This window comes from Silurus aristotelis, assembly GCF_946808225.1.
Source record: "Silurus aristotelis genome assembly, chromosome: 26".
Lineage (NCBI taxonomy): Eukaryota > Metazoa > Chordata > Actinopteri > Siluriformes > Siluridae > Silurus > Silurus aristotelis.
Window position 1 is genome coordinate 8147482 of NC_139599.1, and position 14665 is coordinate 8162146.

A 14665-nucleotide genomic window follows, 5' to 3' on the forward strand; every position below is an offset into this window, starting at 1 on the left:
GCAGAAAATGAAAATTATGAGGATCCCTGACAGCTGCTCAATAGGGTTTAAGTCTGGAGACATACTTGGCCACTACATCACATTCGGCTTCTTCAGCAAGGCAGTTGTCATCTTGGCAGTGTGTTTGGGGTCATTTTTTTTAAAACTGCCAATCGGCCTAGTTTCTGAAGGGAGGGCCTCATTTTCTGCTTTACAATGTCACAGTACATGTTGGAATCTATGTTTCCCTTAATGAACCACAGCTCCCCAGTAGGTCGTCAAGTCAAGTCAAGTTTATTTCTTTAGCGCTTTTCCCAACAGACATTGTCTCAAAGCAGCTTTACAGAAATCAACAGTTAATACCAGTACCAGCAGCACTCATGCAGCCCCAGACCACGATGCTAACACCACCATGCTTGACTGTAGGCAAGACAATTTTCTTGGTACTTCTCACCATGGCGTCGCCACACGTGCTGGATGCCATTTGAGCCAAGCAAGTTTATCTTAGTCTAATCAGACCACAGGACATGGTTCCGGTAATTCATGCTCTTGGTCAGGTTGTTTTGAGCAAAATGTTTGCAGGCTTGTAAGCCAGCTTCAGAAGAGACTTCCTTCTGGGATGACGGCCATGCAAACCGACTTGTTGCATTTACATGGTGTGTGAAACCATGTAAAAGATTCTCTGTACAGTTGTGTCCCAGTCACAGGGAAGCTTGAAAAGTCTTTCTATTGCAAGTCACTCCAACAGAGAGCATACTAAGCATTTAGAAGGCAGAAAATTCAGATCTGTTATTCATTAATTTATTCCTTTATGGCAGCAGAATGTGCAGTAACCTGACCCTTCTAAAGATGAGGCACTGGACGGGCAGCCAGCTCAGTCCATGCAGTAGAGCAAAGCTGATCCATCAGTGTCCTGCCTGATTTCTTACTCTGACTAATCTGGGACATTTTTCCTTTGGCATGACTGTATTAAAAAATGTGACTTAGTAGTATCAGCTTTGTATTTCTGAGAAGCTCTACTTACCAGAGTTGTAAAATAGTAATGTAGTATTGACATAAGTCTTTGGCAAGTAATTTCAAAACAGGGCTCCACTAATGAATATTTTTTCTGAGATGCATTAATGACTAAAGATTAGGTTTTTGCAATGAGTCCTGATATGTACACAGGAAATTATAATTACGGCAGCAGCTCTGGAGTCATTTGTGCCGACCTTTCTGCCATTGAGTACATTTAAAACACAAGGACTGTGAGGAGAGCAGAATCTATCAGGATAGACCCCTTGATAGAGACTCAAAGCACTTTTGTATGGCACTGAATAATGGCATCCGCTAAATGCCATAAATGTAAATGTAAAATTTTGATGACAAACATTCCCTCTGCACGATGCCACAACTACTATGCTCCAAACGTCTCCAACATGCCATGCTATAAATTCCAAAACAGATTTCATATAGTTTTCCAATTCAAATAATGGTTCTTCCATAAGGACAAGCTTTAATATATTTCTTAATCAGTTATGGAATCAATGCTTTCTTTAATCAGTTATGGTGTGCTCTTTTCTTTTTCTCTTAATAGGAAGTAAGAATTCTTTAACTCTGGTCTAAATAACATGAGATTAATGCCATTTGTCAGATGCCCTTATCCAGGGCAACTTAAAATTGTCTTAGTGACCCTCTCTGTCGCCAGACCTGTTTTCATGAAAGTATTGTATGACATTTGGCAATTTTATTCAAAAAATAATCAAATAATAAGGTTGGATAAAAAACTGACAGGCTTAGAACAGACAAGTTAGAATGACGAATTTGGTGTTGAGGTTGGATTAAAACTTCACAAGCTCATTATAGATCATATAAAGTGGTTGGAGGCAGTGATGAAGTATGGGCAATGCAATCACATTTGGTATTTCTGTGACTTCTAGAACACAGTTGTTGGTAATGTAATCTTTGTTTTCTCAATATTAACCCAAGGAAATGCAAACTGTTGTACTCAGTGTAATTTTTAAAATCATACCCTTTTATGGAAACTGCAAATGTCAGAATCTGTATATGAAGTAAATGTGTGAACGGTAAACATTGTAATACATTTACATTTATGGCATTTGGCAGAAGCCCTAATCCAGACCTAAAGACCTACTCCCCAAATGTGTGAGCTGTAATCAATGCAATTGCATGGCCTGAGGACAAAATAAAAAACAAAACAAAAACAAAGATTAAATGGACAACGTTTGTCCTGCCGGATGTTCCTGAAGTGACAGAAATGCTATATGTGAAATAATTGGCATCCTTAACTTGCACTGATAATTATAGTATAAATCAGATCAGACTGTTTGCTACATGTTTCCCATGGTACGATCCCTAATTCTGGTACCAGTCTCACAGGTGCAGCTTTGTAAATTCACGGCTGGAAGCAGCAGCCAATCCCGGCGCTTGCGCCTCTTGCGTCTCGTTCGCTATTGGTCTCTGGCCTCGGGTACTCGCAAGCCGCTTTTGGTTTCCTGTCGGCGCGAGCAGGTGTCCAGATCAACGGGCGGAACGTGACGTCAGGCCGGGGGTTACCAGAAGCGAGTTCTTTGGAAACAGAGAAGCTGGGAGGAAACTCCGTGTGGAAGAAAAATGCGTGAAAAGAGAAGAGTTGTTTAGTTTTGTTTTTAATTCCCAGCATAAGGCTCGCAGGCTGTGTCTTATCACAACAGGGGTAGATGTAGTATGATGATTTGATAGGCGGAAAAATTCCTGACGCAGAGCTGATAACAGGGTAGCATACTCTGACTGCGATATCTCCGACTACACTGGTGCCACACAATAACCAATGGGAAATCGTGATAAATGGGAACGTTTTCAACCCGTGACAACAATCTGGGTTTTGCACGGAGAAGCGTAAGAGCCATGAAGAAGCCTGAAGTGTAGTACTGTAAGATGGCGCATCGCTTCCTTTGTACTTCTGTCACTGGCTGCTGGGCCGATACACAGATTCTCTACTGTTGTTGTCTATCACCCATAACTCTGCCTTCTGAGCAGGACAGTTTAATCTCACTTGATTGTCCTGTTGAGACTCCGCTCACTTTCATTCATTCATTCATGCATTTATAACAGGCGTGATTATGTAGTATATCTGCGATGTAACGCTCTGCCCCGCACACAAAGGGAGAGAAGAAAGACAGCAGCCTGTTATTGTGTGGCAGCGAGTTTCATCTGAGAGGTTGTTGTACTGTATATTCGTCGTCTTGGTGAGGTGTAGTTGTCGGCTGGAAGGACTCTTCTTTAGACACAGTATTTCGTGTAAATAATGATTTTTATTCAACACAGAAATATAGCATCTTTACAGGCCTTCCGGTCAAGCCTGGAGTCAGCACGCTCTGATTCAAAGTCTGACTCCAGATCCATGCTTACACACACATTAAATGCTTGCCCGTTTCCTGGGTCCACCTCTTAATGTAAATGAGATGCATATGAGCTTACTGTGCAATAATGTTGAACGTAAAGAGAAGCCTGCCTTTGCCCTGACTGAAGTGTTCCAGATGTTTCCAGGGCTCACATTCCCAGATCATAAAACATAAAGCGCATCCCGTTTTCCTGTACCTCGAAGTATATGGCGAACGGGTCAGAGGTCGCCTCCCAAGAAGATATACATCCTGGACCACATTCCATATTTGTTTTAAGAACATTATCTCAACACTGGTGAGAGCGTGTATCTCCCACCAGTCTTGAGATAACATTAAAGTCTACTCCTACACTTTTGTTTACAGAGAACCATCTGTCCAGGCGGTTCAGTAATTAACTTTGGCCTCTCCAGGAATGTCACCATTGCAGAATAACATGAATTTAGGCCTTTTGATATTACACATTTAAGATACTATACATTTAAGATACTACATATTCCCCCCTTCAGGGGATCAATAATCCCACGATAAACAAAAGAAAATAACATACATGTTCATCATTGGTTACAGAAATAGTAATAATACATTCTGTCACAGAACCTTAACAATATAATGAATTTATGGAGTGTGAGAGAGAAAAAACCTGTCAGGCAGCCGTTTCTCCTTGAATATCCTTCAAACAATCAAGACAGGAAAATTCGCTCTCACGGCCCCTCTGCCCCAGGTGGCCACAAATTGTACTCCAGCCCAATCAAGATTTTAACAAGAAGTAATACATATGCATTTCTTATGCATCAGAAGAAACTTAAAAACTATCATGACTTACTATGATTACTACTAGTATATAAACATTTTCTATCAATGTTACTGGATATACTGTAACACATAAAATCCTATAATAAACATATATATACGTGTATGGGGAAAATGTCCATCCGGGCCTGCGTTGATTCTCAGTATGGGGTCGCCGATGTGTAGAATCACAGCATTCCTCGTTCCGAGCCTTCAACTCTCCCCCAATATTGTTTCCTTGGAGAGAAGAAAAGAAAAAAAAAACAACCAGTATCGTCTTCTCAGGCAACAAATGAATCATGTCACATTAATCACATTCCAGTCCCCCCTTTCATTATAACTTCGTATTAGGAGGAAACTATTAAAAATAAGCTATATTTAAAATATATGAAAAATTATAATAGAACAAATATTAAAATGGATACTTCTCCACCAGTTCACCTTCTAATTTCACTTCATCCACAACTGCTGTTCGCAGCAGTGGCATCTAAGTACCGTCCCCAGGCATCACAACTCCAACCCATCGCAATATCATTGCGATCATCGCTTTAGCAATGTCAATCTATGACTTCTTTGAGTATTTGACAGAAAATCAAATCCCCTTATCGTCTCATTGGCGAAGCCCTGTAATGTATAAGTGATATTATCAATATGATCAGCTAAAAATGTCACACCATACCATGGGAGCAGTCCTATACCCCACTTTTCTCCTAGACTTATTCTCCAATGGTATGACTCCAAATTATGGAACTGTGCAAATGCTCTTTTCCTCCTATTAGCAGAAACAACATTTGACTGATTTGTATCAGGACCGTCTCCCTGCTGTACTGTAAAAACCTCATATGGGAGTTTCAGTTTTGCCATGTAACAGCATCCTATCTATCCATAAGGCAGAAATATATATGCCTTATCACCACAAACCCACCAAATGTCTTTAAAATTTCCTATTGTCACATTTCCAGGCAAATCTTGATTTTTCACCATCAAAGTTTTACTATATTTCTGATGTGGCACATGAAACTTTACTTCATACAACTTACTAATATTCTTATTACGGTGTTGGCCCAGATTCATCAAATAACTGTCACAATCAGATACTCCCATAAACATCCCCGAACTAGTATACGTTTCATTTGAACAGAAACATACATCAACTTTCACAGATGTCACTTCCATCGACTCAGGGACTGCTGTTAATATATTCTCATGTTGACCTAGTAAATTTATGTAAGGTAATCCTCCCAGCCATGCACACTCGAATTTAGGCTTAAACAGACTGCGTGACCAAGTCATTAATCTATCCGTTGGTGCCTGCTGCTGAAACAATAGCCACGATAATGCATAATACTGACACTCAGGAGTTAGTGGTTCTGGCAATGTTTCTAAGATCGAAGGCCATGTGCCTGGTGATGAAACTTTCACCACACATGGACAATTCAAATTTCTAACTGATCTAACAGAATGAGTTATTTGCTGAAACCACAAGTTCCTACCTGCCCAGGGGTCAGCAATCTGTAACACCGATGAATCGAAACCATATGCTTTCCAGTCACTGTCTCATCCCACATCTGTTGCCCGGCTTCAAAGGTCTCTTCACTACCATTTACTGTAGGCTTGGTTTTCAACATAGGTTCCTGAGTCATATCTAACACTTCTGTCGACTCTAAGGTCACTATGTCCGGCACCTGTGTTATGTTTACAAACTTCACAGGCATTAAAGGTATTGGCACTGTTGTATCATTATACTCTTTTACAATCGTAGATAAAGTGTCAGGGATTCACCCTGCCACGCCCCCCTCTGTAGCTGTCAGGGATTCACCCTGCCACGCCCCCGTCTGTAGCTGTCAGGGATTCACCCTGCCAGGCCCCTGTCTGTAGCTGTCAGAGATCCACCCTGCCACGCCCCCCTCGATAGCAGTCACGCTGCTTCCCAAGATTACCGACAGCTGTGGCTCATGAAAGATCAGACTACATAAACTCACGTTCTTGAGTTACAGGCTGTCGGTCGTTATATTGTCAAGCTGGACAATCGCGTGGCTGCTCGACCGCCGGCTGTATATGCAAATTCCACTTCCGACTTGGATTACTCATTGCCGAAGGCTTTATGGATTATGCTTGGGACATTCGAACTCATAGCGGACAACGCGTATCGAGCGGATGTCTTTGTTTGTTGTTTTCAACGGCTTATGAGTGTTTTTGTGTTGTACGGTTGTTGAAATAAAAGGACAATGATCGGACTATATCGGCTTCCGCGTCTGCAGCCTGACAGAACGACCGACCTATACCGAACGCGGATTCGCCATTCCGCGATTCCGACCGCAACGGATCGGCAGCTGAACCCGGCTTCGGATTTCCTCCGAAAGCTCAGTGCCGCTTCTCGCGGTTCAGATCCACAGAAGCCGGATCATGAGAGCGCGGGGGGATTACCGGCTCATTACTCGGGAAAAAAAAGACGAATTGGGCGGATTTCTGCAAGGCATCGGCGAGTATGTGGCTGTTAACATTTCCCGGTTTCCTTCCGAACGAGCCAAGATTGCCCTCTGTATTTCCCTCCTGTCTGGTGAAGTTCTTGCCAAAGCCAGCTCACTATGGAGCGCCAAAGGGGGCAAATTCGGCTCACTCGCCGAATTCAGCGGGCTGCTTCTGGGGAAGTTGGGGATAGAGGTGGTGGATCTCCACTACAGTCCCCTTGAGGAGGACGGTGCTCCATTCCAAGGTTCTCAAGAGCACGCGGCTCCGTGCCGGATCTCCCATGAGCCTGCAGCTCAGCCCCGATGTTTTGATGAGAGGGCTGCTTTATCTCAGGGTCTCTACCAGCGTGCTGCTGTGTTCCGGGGTTCTCGTGGACGCACCACACCATCTCCGAGCGTCGGCGAGCACACCATGCCGCCACAGAGTCTTCACGAGAGCGCCGCGCCGCCACAGAGTCTTCACGAGAGCGCCGCGCCGCCACAGAGTCTTCACGAGAGCGCCGCGCCGCCACAGAGTCTCCAGGAGCATGCTTTCCCGCCACAGAGTCGTCACGAGAGCGCCGCGCCGCCACAGAGTCTCCAGGAGCATGCTTTCCCGCCACAGAGTCGTCACGAGAGCGCCGCGCCGCCACAGAGTCTCCAGGAGCATGCTTTCCCGCCACAGAGTCGTCACGAGAGCGCCGCGCCGCCACAGAGTCTCCAGGAGCATGCTTTCCCGCCACAGAGTCGTCACGAGAGCGCCGCGCCGCCACAGAGTCTCCAGGAGCATGCTTTCCCGCCACAGAGTCGTCACGAGAGCGCCGCGCCGCCACAGAGTCTCCAGGAGCATGCTTTCCCGCCACAGAGTCGTCACGAGAGCGCCGCGCCGACACCTCCGGTCACAGAAGGCGAAGTGACTCCTCCGAGTCCCTCTCCAGACGACGCCACATCCCAGAGCCCCTTCCGCGGCGACATCTCGCCCACGGAAAGCTCGGCTCCACCCCAGGTCCCTCAGGAGAGCTCCGCCCAGCTCCAGGTCCCTCAAGAGAGCTCCGCCCAGCTCCAGGTCCCTCAAGAGAGCTCCGCCCAGCTCCCGGTCCCTCAAGAGAGCTCCGTCCAGCTCCTGGCTCCTCAAGAGGGCACGACTCTGCTCCAGGCTCCACGCAGGGCGAAGGATCGCATCCAGGCTCCACGCAGGGCGAAGGATCGCATCCAGGCTCCACGCAGGGCGAAGGATCGCATCCAAGCTCCACAGAGGGTGAAGGATCGCATCCAAGCTCCACAGAGGGCGACGTCTCGCCCCCAGGTCCTCTTCAGGACAACGGATCGCCCCCAGGATCCCCGCATGGCGACGTTGGTCCTCCAGGTCCCTCTGACGGCGATGTCGGTCCTCCAGGTCCCTCTGACGGCGACGCCGGTCCTCCAGGTCCCTCTGACGGCGACGTCGGTCCTCCAGGTCCCTCAGAGGGTGGTACGACGTTCCTGGTCTCCGCCCGGGACGTTCTCCACTCCCCGGTCATTGTCATGGTTGGCGTCCAGTTCCGGTTCCCCGCCATGGAGGTCGCTCCGGCTTCAATCCCCGCCAGGGGCTTTACTCAGCCTCCTGTCAGCACCGAGGGCGTGGCTCCGTTCCGGATCCTCCTGCAAGGTGTTGTTCCATGCCGGCTCTCCGCAGAGGATGCTCACCAGGCCTCCGTTGCTCCCTTCCTCGGAGTGCCCTGGCCTGCCTGGCATAGGTGGGTTTTGGGGCGTCAGGTGTCGCCACTGGAGGGGGGGGTACTGTCAGGGATTCACCCTGCCACGCCCCCCTCTGTAGCTGTCAGGGATTCACCCTGCCACGCCCCCGTCTGTAGCTGTCAGGGATTCACCCTGCCAGGCCCCTGTCTGTAGCTGTCAGAGATCCACCCTGCCACGCCCCCCTCGATAGCAGTCACGCTGCTTCCCAAGATTACCGACAGCTGTGGCTCATGAAAGATCAGACTACATAAACTCACGTTCTTGAGTCACAGGCTGTCGGTCGTTATATTGTCAAGCTGGACAATCGCGTGGCTGCTCGACCGCCGGCTGTATATGCGAATTCCACTTCCGACTTGGATTACTCATTGCCGAAGGTTTTATGGATTATGCTTGGGACATTCGAACTCATAGCCGACAACGCATATCGAGCGGATGTCTTTGTTTGTTGTTTTCAACGGCTTATGAGTGTTTTTGTGTTGTACGGTTGTTGAAATAAAAGGACAATGATCGGACTATATCGGCTTCCGCGTCTGCAGCCTGACATAAAGTAGGAGTAGTCTGGGTTGATGTATTAACATTCTTAGTTGTATCCAGAGCTGTAGTGACAAGTTTTATCTGTGATAAAGTAGTAGTCTGGGTTGATGTATCAACATTCTTAGTTGTACCCAGCACTACTGTAACCAGCTTCATTTGAGAATTATTCATTCTCGGAGTAGTTATTGCATTAGGTTGATCTTGAACCTTTGTAATATCCGTGACACTCCCACTAGGTTCCAAACCTTTTATCACAAGTGTCACTTTACGCGTTACATAATCATCCTCCCAATAATTAAGAATTGGCACAAATTTAAATGCTGGTTCTAAATAAGTGCACACATATTCACCTGCATCTTCCCATGTAACATTACGCAAGACTAGTGAACAATCCATCTGCATCTTCACCAACTTCATGTCATTGTACAAAAAATACTTTCCTTGATCGCGAGGCACGCTTTCAAATTCAGGTCCTGTCAACAACACATCTTCACCACGATTATTCCTCCACTTAGGAGGATCAGTACTACCAACATTCCATCTTCCACATCGACAAGGAAGAACAACCACTTTCCCTAACTTAGCTCTGATAACAACCTTTGGAGGAGAGGGTGTTGTAGCGATCTGCTGAGGAACTATAGCCATATGGGCTCTAGTTCTCGTACCGTTTTGGTCTAACCCTTCTCCGAGCCGGTCTCGTACTCCTTCTTTCAGCTGTCTCCCTTGATTCTCCTGCAATTGAGTCACAGTCCTTCTTAACCTGTGACGCTTTTCTCTCCACTGCCACAGGCTCTGCTGATTCGGGAACCTGCTGGAAATCAATGTCCCCAAATGTTCTTTCCTGTCCGTTAACTGTACTGTCATTTCTGGCATCATCAAAAGCGTACACAGCATCATTAAAATTGCCCATATCACGGACAACCTCCCCTTCTGGGATTTGACTCTGGTTATTGTCATGCATCTCTTCTCCTGCTGCATGCTCACCCATACCTTCTTCCAACTCTCTTGAACCTTCAACATCTTGACTCTGGGAACACGTTATCTCCTCTTTCGGTGCTTTAACACAATGTGATAAATGATACCACGTTGGAGACCCTTTGACCTGGACCGCTGTTACAGTACTGCGGACCACTTCAAATGGTCCTTCCCGACGTTCGTTATACCACTTTTTTCTAAACACTTTCACAAACACCTTGTCTCCGGGTTGCACTGTGGTGCTCTTTTGCTCATCAAGTTTCTGCTGTGCCTCGTCTTTCCTCTGCCTGTCAAAAACATATGTGGATATCTTTTTATGTAAGCTGACCATATATGTTACATAAGTTCGCATTTCGTCCTCCAAAAGTGCTAGACTTGGACCTTTCCCACTGGTACGCAAACAAGGAGTCGGCAGTTCTCCACAGCTAACACCACATATAATTCAATATAATTCACACACAATATCCATCAGCATTTAAGATTTTATACTCTACAGATTTCCTATCTCCTTTTAACCTCTAAACATCATTATTGCTTAAACTTTAATTTATTTTACTTTAATAATCACCCCAACTTTTTATCAATCAGTATTACTCACAAACAATACATATACATATACAATAATCACTTTATAGTTGCTCATACACGCACACACACACACCCTCATTAATTTCTCTACTTGAAAATGTCCTTTTTTGGAAATTATATTATTCATTCAGGGCAGGGGAGTGTTTTGTCTCACTGTAGGGATATCTTTATTCATTCAGTATTAAGGGGCTTTGACTTCGGTGTGTTAGGTCCTCTTTAGAGGCTCATAAGGTTATTTGGCCATACATAAAATATTTTCCCAAAAATAAATACATATTTATATATATTACACATCTCAGCACACTGGAAAAGGTAGGTATAGTTTGTGAATGGAAACTTACAAATCATTGGACGAGACACCTGTCACTCACCTGTATATCTTGACTGACAGGTGTCTTGTCCAATGATCTGTAAGTTTCCATTCGCAAACTATACCTACCTTTTTTCCGGTTTGTCTGGCTTGTCGTTGTGTTTTTTGGATTTGTTAATGTGTTTTTGAATTGGTTAATTTGTTTTTGGATTTGTTAATGTGTTTTTGAATTTGTTAATTTGTTTTCGGATTTGTTAATTTGTTTTTGAATTTGTTAATTTGTTTTCGGATCTGTTAATTTGTTTTTGAATTTGTTAATTTGTTTTCAAAATTGTTATTTTGTTTTTGGATTTGTTAGTGTTTTCTAATTTGTTAATTTGTTTTCGGATTTGTTAGTGTGTTTTTGGATTTGTTGTTTTGTTTTTGAATTTGTTGTTTTGTTTTTGTTAATTTGTTGTTTTGTTTTTGGATTTGTTAATTTGTTTATGGATTTGTTAATTTGTTTTTGGGTTTGTTAATTTGTTTTTAGATTTGTTAATTTGTTTTTGGGTTTGTTAATTTGTTTTTGGATTTGGTCATTTGTTTTTGGATTTGTTGTTTTGTTTTTGGATTTGTTAATTTGTTTTCGGATTTGTTGTTTTGTTTTTGGATTTGTTAATTTGTTTTCGGATTTGTTCATTTGTTTTCGGATTTGTTAATGTGTGTTGCACTTCTCGGCCACCGTACAAATCACTCTTAAATCAAAAAAACTTGCAGTACTACACACAACATTCAAATTCCACATACACTATAGTCGACTCAGTCATACAAACCTATACCATGCTATTTTGCCGCACCTTTATTCTATTTTCTCTTTATTTTCCTTCCTTTATAAAATTTTTGCTACCTTATTGATATGCAGAAATTCAAATGACAGTTGCGTCATCACATAGCCTGTCAGCTAATCTGTCTGAGTGGGAACTTCAATTGAATCTTAATTCTGCATCATCCAGTTCCCAGAACTGACCTAAAATCCGCCTAATGAATTTCAGGATTTTTGTCGGCCCATCTAAGATCCCCTTTCTGAAAGGGCTTTCATCCAAATCTTGCGGCTTCCTCTTTAAACCTTATTTTTACTTTTCCCTTTTTATTTCAACCTTTATATTCCTGTTTATATTCCTGTTATTACTTCAACTTTTTTACCATATTTAACTCTTTCTCGGAGTCATTCACCTTTTACTTTTTACTTTAGTTCATTCCCTTCAGCTTTTACTCTTGTTATTTCAATTTTTTAACTCTAATTAATGTAACTTCTCTTTACTTCAACTTTACTCTTATATTTAAACGTTTTGCTTTCTTTAAATCTTCCCGTAATCCCCCCTTTGCGTTGCCAGCAACGCAATAAACAATTTAGTCACCCAAACCGACAATTACAACACAAACCCCAAAACCCACACACAGGCCTTTAACGGTGTGACCCAACAGCAGACAAACAGAACCCCAAACGCTCACTGTTTCAGCCGGCCGGACAGATCAGGGAGCAGTCGTCGGAGCAGCCGAAGCTGAAGGCCGCAGCACGCCCAGGATTCGTGGCGCCAGGAAATGTTGTATATTCGTCGTCTTGGTGAGGTGTAGTTGTCGGCTGGAAGGACTCTTCTTTAGACACAGTATTTCGTGTAAATAATGATTTTTTTTCAACACAGAAATATAGCATCTTGTCAAGCCTGGAGTCAGCACGCTCTGATTCAAAGTCTGACTCCAGATCCATGCTTACACACACATTAAATGCTTGCCCGTTTCATGGGTCCACCTCTTAATGTAAATGAGATGCATATGAGCTTACTGTGCAATAATGTTGAACGTAAAGAGAAGCCTGCCTTTGCCCTGACTGAAGTGTTCCAGATGTTTCCAGGGCTCACATTCCCAGATCATAAAACATAAAGCGCATCCCGTTTTCCTGTACCTCGAAGTATATGGCGAACGGGTCAGAGGTCGCCTCCCAAGAAAATATACATCCTGGACCACATTCCATATTTGTTTTAAGAACATTATCTCAACACTGGTGAGAGCGCATATCTCCCACCAGTCTTGAGATAACATTAGAGTCTACTCCTACACTTTTGTTTACAGAGAACCATCTGTCCAGGCGGTTCAGTAATTAACTTTGGCCTCTCCAGGAATGTCACCATTGCAGAATAACATGAATTTAGGCCTTTTGATATTACACATTTAAGATACTATACATTTAAGATACTACAAGGTCGTCTGAACATTTTCACTTTCTACCTCAAACACTCAGACACACCGAGCTGTCCTAATGTGCTCTTTATCTGTTTTTTTTTTTCTTTTTTTATTTGTTGCCCTTTAAATCATTTCTAACCCACACATCTTGAGCAGAGCCCCTTACATGTATTGTATGTTCTTCTGTATCTGCTGCAGAACAGGTCCATCAGTGAAACAGCAGCAGTCAGCGCCACAGCAGTGTGCATTATTTATGAAGTTGGAGAACTGGAATGCAGACCGTCTGTGTGTGTGACTGTATGTGTGTGTGGACTTTACACACTTTTACACTTAAATCACACACACACACACACACACAGACACACACACACACACACACACACACACACACACACACACTTTAGTAAGCACCAGGTGTTGTCAAAATATCAAGCTTTTGAAGGTCTTAACAACACCATTGTTTCAAGAAATTAGCAACAATTTAACCAATAGATCTCGTCCTGCTCCATAAAATCTGGCTTCATTTATGGTTTGTAGCTCCATCAGTTGTAGCAGATAACAATTTGTCAATTTAGGGGCTTGGGCATTTTTATTTATTTTCCCCCAGATGTGTAATGTTTTAAAGTTCATTTATTTATCTTTAATAACCGTCCAGGAACATGGTGAATCTAGAGCATATTTAGTAACAGTAGCTATAATACAGGGAAATAGGAGAATTGACTTCAAGCACATTGAGCTGCAATTTATGTATGAATAGTGGCATATCAAATTTTTTTCAAATTTTTTTCAAAAATATTATTATTATTATTATTCGATCACATCACATCCATTCAGTGTTCGTTTATTTTTGCCAAAAAAAAAAAAAAACTAATAAAGGATATGTAGATTTAGGATTAGGGTCATTTAAAGAAAGGCTTGTCAGTGGTTTTAATACAGTAGGTGGCTATAAATATAACAAGCATCTTTTTACTATTTTCTTTTATGAAAACAAAAAGATTAAAACAGAGAAGGAAAAATACCAGACTCTTTTAAATTTTATCTTCAATTTGTTTACACTATTACATGCTTTAACTGTCGGGCGTAAGTGCGCGAGGCGGAAGCCGAGGCACAGCAAACAGTCTTTAATGCACAAAACTTAGAAAAGCCAGAGCCAGGAACACACACACAGAGTCCAAACATGAACAATAACGGACAATGGAGTGGGGTGAGTGAGGCATTTAAGTAGTCGTGAGGGTGATTAGGAACAGGTGTGTGGAATCAGTATGACGGCGAGGCGCTCCGAGCGGGCGGGGCACGCACGGGAGAAGAAGCAGGGTGATCCCTGACACCACCCCCTCCCCCAGGGGCGGCACCAGACGCCCTGAACCGGCGGCGTGGAATTCAGCCAGCAACGCCGGGTCCAGAATGTCCTGCCGGGCCACCCACGACCGTTCCTCCGGGCCAAATCCCTCCCAGTCCACCAGATATTCGAGGCGACCCCGGCACCGTCTGGACTCCAGGACCTCTCTCACCACGTAGACCCCGGGCTGGTCCACAATCTCCGGCTGGTCGGGCGCTACGGGGCCACCTGGAGGGCGAGAGACAGAAGAGGCACACGGTTTCAATAGGGACACGTGGAACGTGGGGTGGATACGGTACCTTGGCGGCAGTGCGAGCCGGTAGGACACTGCGCTGATTTGGTCGGTAATCCGGAAGGGCCC

The 14665-nt window shown here is 44.1% G+C and overlaps 1 protein-coding gene across 1 annotated transcript in view; it reads left to right on the forward strand.

Annotated features, from left to right (window-relative positions):
• Positions 1 to 2518: 2518 nt before the first annotated feature.
• Positions 2519 to 14665, forward strand: part of LOC310720849 (tetraspanin-36-like) — a 33583-nt gene continuing 21436 nt past the window's right edge. The window contains exon 1 of the mRNA XM_083531973.1: positions 2519 to 2890. The gene's annotated coding sequence lies outside the window, so the exon portion shown is untranslated. The remainder of the gene's footprint in view (positions 2891 to 14665) is intronic.